Here is a 7,500-nt window from a genome sequence, read left to right on the forward strand (position 1 = left end):
TCTCCGTTTAGATTTCCCCGTTGACCGTTTGTCCCTGTTTTGGCAGGTTTTCGCTCTCAAAAGTACACCTTTTTAATAGCAAAACAGCACAATTGGATGTTATATGTCCACCAGGGGCGGTGTGTTCATTAGGGCGATATGGGCGACGCACTGCCAAACGGGAAAAGGAAGGGATTTTTTTTCTAATCAATTATATCACGGCAACAGTAGTTATCAGTGTTGTAATCTAGACGTCTGATCTGCCACAGTGCCACTAAATGTCCAATCAGGCTAAAGTCGTGCTTCAAATGGCCCCCCCCCCTTTTGGGGCGATTTCAGTCAGGTTGAAAATCGCCCAGAAGTCTGTCATAGACTCCCATGTAAAATCTATTTTTTTCAAATTTCAGAGCTTTCAATACAATCTCTATGGGTTTCTGAGGGCTTGCACTTACGCGCTTTCGTCATACGTAACATAACCATGAACGTAACTAAGAAAAGAGCGGGTAGCAGCGTCTCTGTTGCGACCTGCAGTGTGTGTGACGTTATCTTATGTTTTTAATCTTATGTTTTTAATTTGTACACTTAGTGGTGTTATTTTATGTTTTTAATTTGTACACTTAGTTTACAAACATTCTGCCAACCATGGATTTCCTGTGGTGGGGTGTTGGACTGATCTTGTTGATCGTGTACATACCCGCTACGAACGGACTAAATAATGAAAACGCTGCTGGCAGCGGAATCCAATACAGCAGGGAGTTTTTACTACAATGCAACTCAAATACCAACGCGATGGATATCCCAATGGCCCATCTAATACCTGATTGTCTGCGAGTGGATTACAAACCCAAATGCAAACGTGGAAAACGCGGGGGAATCAGACAACGACTTAAAAAAATTAAGAACAAACTTCCCTTACCCACCACCTTGCTGATTAATGCCCAGTCACTGAGGGGGAAAGCGGATGAGTTGTCAGCGAATCTGCGCTTCCAACACGAATATCGGGAGGCCTGTTTGCTGGCATTTACTGAGACTTGGCTGGATGACAGAGTCCCGGACAGAGAAGTGGAGCCGGCCGGCTTCACCCTGGTCAGAGCGGACCGCGATCTGACAGTCACAGGGAAACTTCACGGCCGGGGCGTCTGTCAGGGACCAGTGGTGTAAATCGATCCTGGTAAGAGAGCGACTCTGTACCCCCGACATTGAACTGCTTTCTGTGTCACTGCGACCTTACTATCTGCCCCGTGAGTTCCCCCAATTGTTTGTTACCGTTGTGTACATTCAACCAAAAGCTAATATAACAAAGGCATCAGAGATTATTTATAATCTGTCACAGAAACTGGAATCCATCTCCCCCGACGCACCCAAATTTATTTTAGGGGATTTTAACAACTGTACCTTGCACAAAGTCTTGCGCACATACCATCAGTATGTGAAATGTCACACTAGGAAAAATAGGACTCTTGATTTGTGCTATGGGACAATACCAAAGGCGTTCTCTGCCACCACCAGTTTGAGTTAGCTTTGCGAGGCAAAGATGAAACTGAGGGCTCCACCAACCCTGGTAAGCCAACACTTTTGAGATCAGTCAATAAATGCTTCTGGTATTGACTTATATGCTGCCCCTGTCTTCATGTTGTTGCTGGACATATCTTTTTTAAAATGTGTGTAGGTCACCTAAATCATCAGAAAAATTGCCCCCCCTGAGAATTTTTTCAGGAGCCGCCACTGATGTCCACAACAATGTTTAAACCCTATCAGGTGACCATTTGTGAGGTCTGGGAAAAATGTAAGACATTTAGATGTTGGGGTGTAGTTACCCTTAAATGCAAGCATGCACCAGGAAGAGACCTTTGTTTGGTTCATGGAAATACGAATCACTGATGCATTTTGTTCATGTCTTATGATTGACTTGGGCAAATGAATGCGTTTTCTAACAAGTTGAATAGATTTAGTTGATTTCTTACTAAGTTCAATAAATGTTTGAATATTGTTGAATTTCGGTTTAATGTCTGGATTCCGTGATTCGGTCCGCAACGCCTATTTTATAGGGCCCTAGTCAATGAACTTGTCATAAATCAACATAGGATATGCCCTCTTCCCCCCCAACAAGACTCAAATATATATATATATATATATTGGAAATGTAAGCAGGGGTTGAGCTTCTTCAGTTTGTGTCACAAAGTGGATACGTTTCTGTGTCCCTTTCAGAGTGAGTGACACATTGACTTTATATAGTGTACCAAGAGTTGTTCCCTTGCTTACGGCCATACCAGCCTGAATACACCCGATCTCGTCCGATCTCGGAAGCTAAGCAGGGTCGGGCCTGGTTAGTACTTGGATGGGAGACCGCCTGGGAATACCAGGTGCTGTAAGCTTTTGTCCCAGTAGAGCGTGCTCTTGTGTCATGGAGCAACTGCTTTTTATTTATCACCCTAATAATATCATGGATTGTTATTGGACTAAATGCAGTTTGTGTGCTGCCCTGCCCTGATCAAATCAAATCAAATAATGGACAGTGCGTTTCCCTCAAAATATAGGCAGTACATGCAGCCTTTGTTTTTAGTCTAGGAGACAGTCAATGTCTGTAGTCCATTAGGGCACTATACAATCCCTTCAATGTTTTGCCTGATTCCGTTAATTCCCAAGTTCCCTTTTCTCCGTTTAGATTTCCCCGTTGACCGTTTGTCCCTGTTTTGGCAGGTTTTCGCTCTCAAAAGTACACCTTTTTAATAGCAAAACAGCACAATTGGATGTTCTATGTCCACAACAATGTTTAAACCCTATCAGGTGACCATTTGTGAGGTCTGGGAAAAATGTAAGACATTTAGATGTTGGGGTGTAGTTACCCTTAAATGCAAGCATGCACCAGGAAGAGACCTTTGTTTGGTTAAGCGGTGTTGCTGTAGAACAAATGGCAACTGGAGTGATGCAAATGATCACGGTATAATTCTGCCATGCAGGCATAGGCTACTTTGTAGTTAACATTTACTTGCGAAGGTTTTGGGGAAAGCCATTCCTTCCCTACCAGAAGAAGGTTATCATTAGCATCATCGCTAACGGCTACACAAAGTGTAGACATACGCGCGCACCGCACACATGCACACAGACAGGGGCATTCCTGTGCCGTTTCAGAAAGTTCATGGAAATACGAATCACTGATGCATTTTGTTCATGTCTTATGATTGACTTGGGCAAATGGATGCGTTTTCTAACAAGTTGAATAGATTTAGTTGATTTCTTACTAAGTTCAATAAATGTTTGAATATTGTTGAATTTCGGTTTAATGTCTGGATTCCGTGATTCGGTCCGCAACGCCTATTTTATAGGGCCCTAGTCAATGAACTTGTCATAAATCAACATAGGATATGCCCTCTTCCCCCCCAACAAGACTCAAATATATATATATATATATTGGAAATGTAAGCAGGGGTTGAGCTTCTTCAGTTTGTGTCACAAAGTGGATACGTTTCTGTGTCCCTTTCAGAGTGAGTGACACATTGACTTTATATAGTGTACCAAGAGTTGTTCCCTCGCTTACGGCCATACCAGCCTGAATACGCCCGATCTCGTCCGATCTCGGAAGCTAAGCAGGGTCGGGCCTGGTTAGTACTTGGATGGGAGACCGCCTGGGAATACCAGGTGCTGTAAGCTTTTTGTCCCAGTAGAGCGTGCTCTTGTGTCATGGAGCAACTGCTTTTTATTTATCACCCTAATAATATAATGGATTGTTATTGGACTAAATGCAGTTTGTGTGCTGCCCTGCCCTGATCAAATCAAATCAAATAATGGACAGTGCGTTTCCCTCAAAATATAGGCAGTACATGCAGCCTTTGTTTTTAGTCTAGGAGACAGTCAATGTCTGTAGTCCATTAGGGCACTATACAATCCCTTCAATGTTTTGCCTGATTCCGTTAATTCCCAAGTTCCCTTTTCTCCGTTTAGATTTCCCCGTTGACCGTTTGTCCCTGTTTTGGCAGGTTTTCGCTCTCAAAAGTACACCTTTTTAATAGCAAAACAGCACAATTGGATGTTATATGTCCACCAGGGGCGGTGTGTTCATTAGGGCGATATGGGCGACGCACTGCCAAACGGGAAAAGGAAGGGATTTTTTTTCTAATCAATTATATCACGGCAACAGTAGTTATCAGTGTTGTAATCTAGACGTCTGATCTGCCACAGTGCCACTAAATGTCCAATCAGGCTAAAGTCGTGCTTCAAATGGCCCCCCTTTTTGGGGCGATTTCAGTCAGGTTGAAAATCGCCCAGAAGTCTGTCATAGACTCCCATGTAAAATCTATTTTTTTCAAATTTCAGAGCTTTCAATACAATCTCTATGGGTTTCTGAGGGCTTGCACTTACGCGCTTTCGTCATACGTAACATAACCATGAACGTAACTAAGAAAAGAGCGGGTAGCAGCGTCTCTGTTGCGACCTGCAGTGTGTGTGACGTTATCTTATGTTTTTAATCTTATGTTTTTAATTTGTACACTTAGTGGTGTTATTTTATGTTTTTAATTTGTACACTTAGTTTACAAACATTCTGCCAACCATGGATTTCCTGTGGTGGGGTGTTGGACTGATCTTGTTGATCGTGTACATACCCGCTACGAACGGACTAAATAATGAAAACGCTGCTGGCAGCGGAATCCAATACAGCAGGGAGTTTTTACTACAATGCAACTCAAATACCAACGCGATGGATATCCCAATGGCCCATCTAATACCTGATTGTCTGCGAGTGGATTACAAACCCAAATGCAAACGTGGAAAACGCGGGGGAATCAGACAACGACTTAAAAAAATTAAGAACAAACTTCCCTTACCCACCACCTTGCTGATTAATGCCCAGTCACTGAGGGGGGAAAGCGGATGAGTTGTCAGCGAATCTGCGCTTCCAACACGAATATCGGGAGGCCTGTTTGCTGGCATTTACTGAGACTTGGCTGGATGACAGAGTCCCGGACAGAGAAGTGGAGCCGGCCGGCTTCACCCTGGTCAGAGCGGACCGCGATCTGACAGTCACAGGGAAACTTCACGGCCGGGGCGTCTGTCAGGGACCAGTGGTGTAAATCGATCCTGGTAAGAGAGCGACTCTGTACCCCCGACATTGAACTGCTTTCTGTGTCACTGCGACCTTACTATCTGCCCCGTGAGTTCCCCCAATTGTTTGTTACCGTTGTGTACATTCAACCAAAAGCTAATATAACAAAGGCATCAGAGATTATTTATAATCTGTCACAGAAACTGGAATCCATCTCCCCCGACGCACCCAAATTTATTTTAGGGGATTTTAACAACTGTACCTTGCACAAAGTCTTGCGCACATACCATCAGTATGTGAAATGTCACACTAGGAAAAATAGGACTCTTGATTTGTGCTATGGGACAATACCAAAGGCGTTCTCTGCCACCACCAGTTTGAGTTAGCTTTGCGAGGCAAAGATGAAACTGAGGGCTCCACCAACCCTGGTAAGCCAACACTTTTGAGATCAGTCAATAAATGCTTCTGGTATTGACTTATATGCTGCCCCTGTCTTCATGTTGTTGCTGGACATATCTTTTTTAAAATGTGTGTAGGTCACCTAAATCATCAGAAAAATTGCCCCCCTGAGAATTTTTTCAGGAGCCGCCACTGATGTCCACAACAATGTTTAAACCCTATCAGGTGACCATTTGTGAGGTCTGGGAAAAATGTAAGACATTTAGATGTTGGGGTGTAGTTACCCTTAAATGCAAGCATGCACCAGGAAGAGACCTTTGTTTGGTTCATGGAAATACGAATCACTGATGCATTTTGTTCATGTCTTATGATTGACTTGGGCAAATGAATGCGTTTTCTAACAAGTTGAATAGATTTAGTTGATTTCTTACTAAGTTCAATAAATGTTTGAATATTGTTGAATTTCGGTTTAATGTCTGGATTCCGTGATTCGGTCCGCAACGCCTATTTTATAGGGCCCTAGTCAATGAACTTGTCATAAATCAACATAGGATATGCCCTCTCCCCCCCAACAAGACTCAAATATATATATATATATATATTGGAAATGTAAGCAGGGGTTGAGCTTCTTCAGTTTGTGTCACAAAGTGGATACGTTTCTGTGTCCCTTTCAGAGTGAGTGACACATTGACTTTATATAGTGTACCAAGAGTTGTTCCCTCGCTTACGGCCATACCAGCCTGAATACGCCCGATCTCGTCAGATCTCGGAAGCTAAGCAGGTTTAGGGCTGGTTAGTACTTGGATGGGGGACCACCTTGGAATACCAGTTGCTGTAAAAGCATATAAGAAGCTATGACGTGGACTGATAATCTGTGTTATATGCTGAGATGTGAAGATGTGATGTGAAATATGAAGCTATGATATGTAAAAATAAGCTGTGAAGCTATGAGATGTGAAGATGTGATGTGAAATATGAAGCTATGATATGTAAAAATAAGCTGTGAAGATGTGATGTGAAATATGAAGCTATGATATGTAAAAATAAGCTGTGAAGCTATGAGATGTGAAGATGTGATGTGAAATATGAAGCTATGATATGTAAAAAAAATAAGCTGTGAAGCTATGAGATAAAAAAAAAAAAAAATACGCCCGATCTAGGAAGCTAAGCAGGGTCGGGCCTGGTTAGTACTTGGATGGGAGACCGCCTGGGAATACCAGGTGCTGTAAGCTCTTTGTCCCAGTAGAGCGTGCTCTTTTGTCATGGAGCAACTGCTTTTTATTTATCACCCTAATAATATAATGTATTGTTATTGGACTAAATGCAGTTTGTGTGCTGCCCTGCCCTGATCAAATCAAATAAAATAATGGACAGTGCGTTTCCCTCAAAATATAGGCAGTACATGCAGCCTTTGTTTTTAGTCTAGGAGACAGTCAATGTCTGTAGTCCATTAGGGCACTATACAATCCCTTCAATGTTTTGCCTGATTCCGTTAATTCCCAAGTTCCCTTTTCTCCGTTTAGATTTCCCCGTTGACCGTTTGTCCCTGTTTTGGCAGGTTTTCGCTCTCAAAAGTACACCTTTTTAATAGCAAAACAGCACAATTGGATGTTATATGTCCACCAGGGGCGGTGTGTTCATTAGGGCGATATGGGCGACGCACTGCCAAACGGGAAAAGGAAGGGATTTTTTTTCTAATCAATTATATCACGGCAACAGTAGTTATCAGTGTTGTAATCTAGACGTCTGATCTGCCACAGTGCCACTAAATGTCCAATCAGGCTAAAGTCGTGCTTCAAATGGCCCCCCTTTTTGGGGCGATTTCAGTCAGGTTGAAAATCGCCCAGAAGTCTGTCATAGACTCCCATGTAAAATCTATTTTTTTCAAATTTCAGAGCTTTCAATACAATCTCTATGGGTTTCTGAGGGCTTGCACTTACGCGCTTTCGTCATACGTAACATAACCATGAACGTAACTAAGAAAAGAGCGGGTAGCAGCGTCTCTGTTGCGACCTGCAGTGTGTGTGACGTTATCTTATGTTTTTAATCTTATGTTTTTAATTTGTACACTTAGTGGTGTT

At 42.7% G+C, this 7,500-nt stretch overlaps 2 non-coding genes and 1 pseudogene across 2 annotated transcripts; all 3 read left to right on the forward strand.

The window, feature by feature from the left end:
- Window positions 1-2,235: 2,235 nt before the first annotated feature.
- On the forward strand, window positions 2,236-2,354 carry LOC121565081. The gene has a single exon (XR_006000389.2). It is a non-coding gene; the product is annotated as a 5S ribosomal RNA (ribosomal RNA).
- A 1,157-nt stretch (window positions 2,355-3,511) lies between these two features.
- On the forward strand, window positions 3,512-3,630 carry LOC121566385. Its single transcript, XR_006660149.1, has one exon. It is a non-coding gene; the product is annotated as a 5S ribosomal RNA (ribosomal RNA).
- Window positions 3,631-6,141: 2,511 nt separating this feature from the next.
- Window positions 6,142-6,260, forward strand: LOC121565426 (annotated as a pseudogene).
- The last annotated feature ends 1,240 nt before the right edge of the window (window positions 6,261-7,500 follow it).

This window comes from Coregonus clupeaformis, unplaced genomic scaffold (assembly GCF_020615455.1).
Source record: "Coregonus clupeaformis isolate EN_2021a unplaced genomic scaffold, ASM2061545v1 scaf2370, whole genome shotgun sequence".
In the NCBI taxonomy this organism is placed as follows: domain Eukaryota; kingdom Metazoa; phylum Chordata; class Actinopteri; order Salmoniformes; family Salmonidae; genus Coregonus; species Coregonus clupeaformis.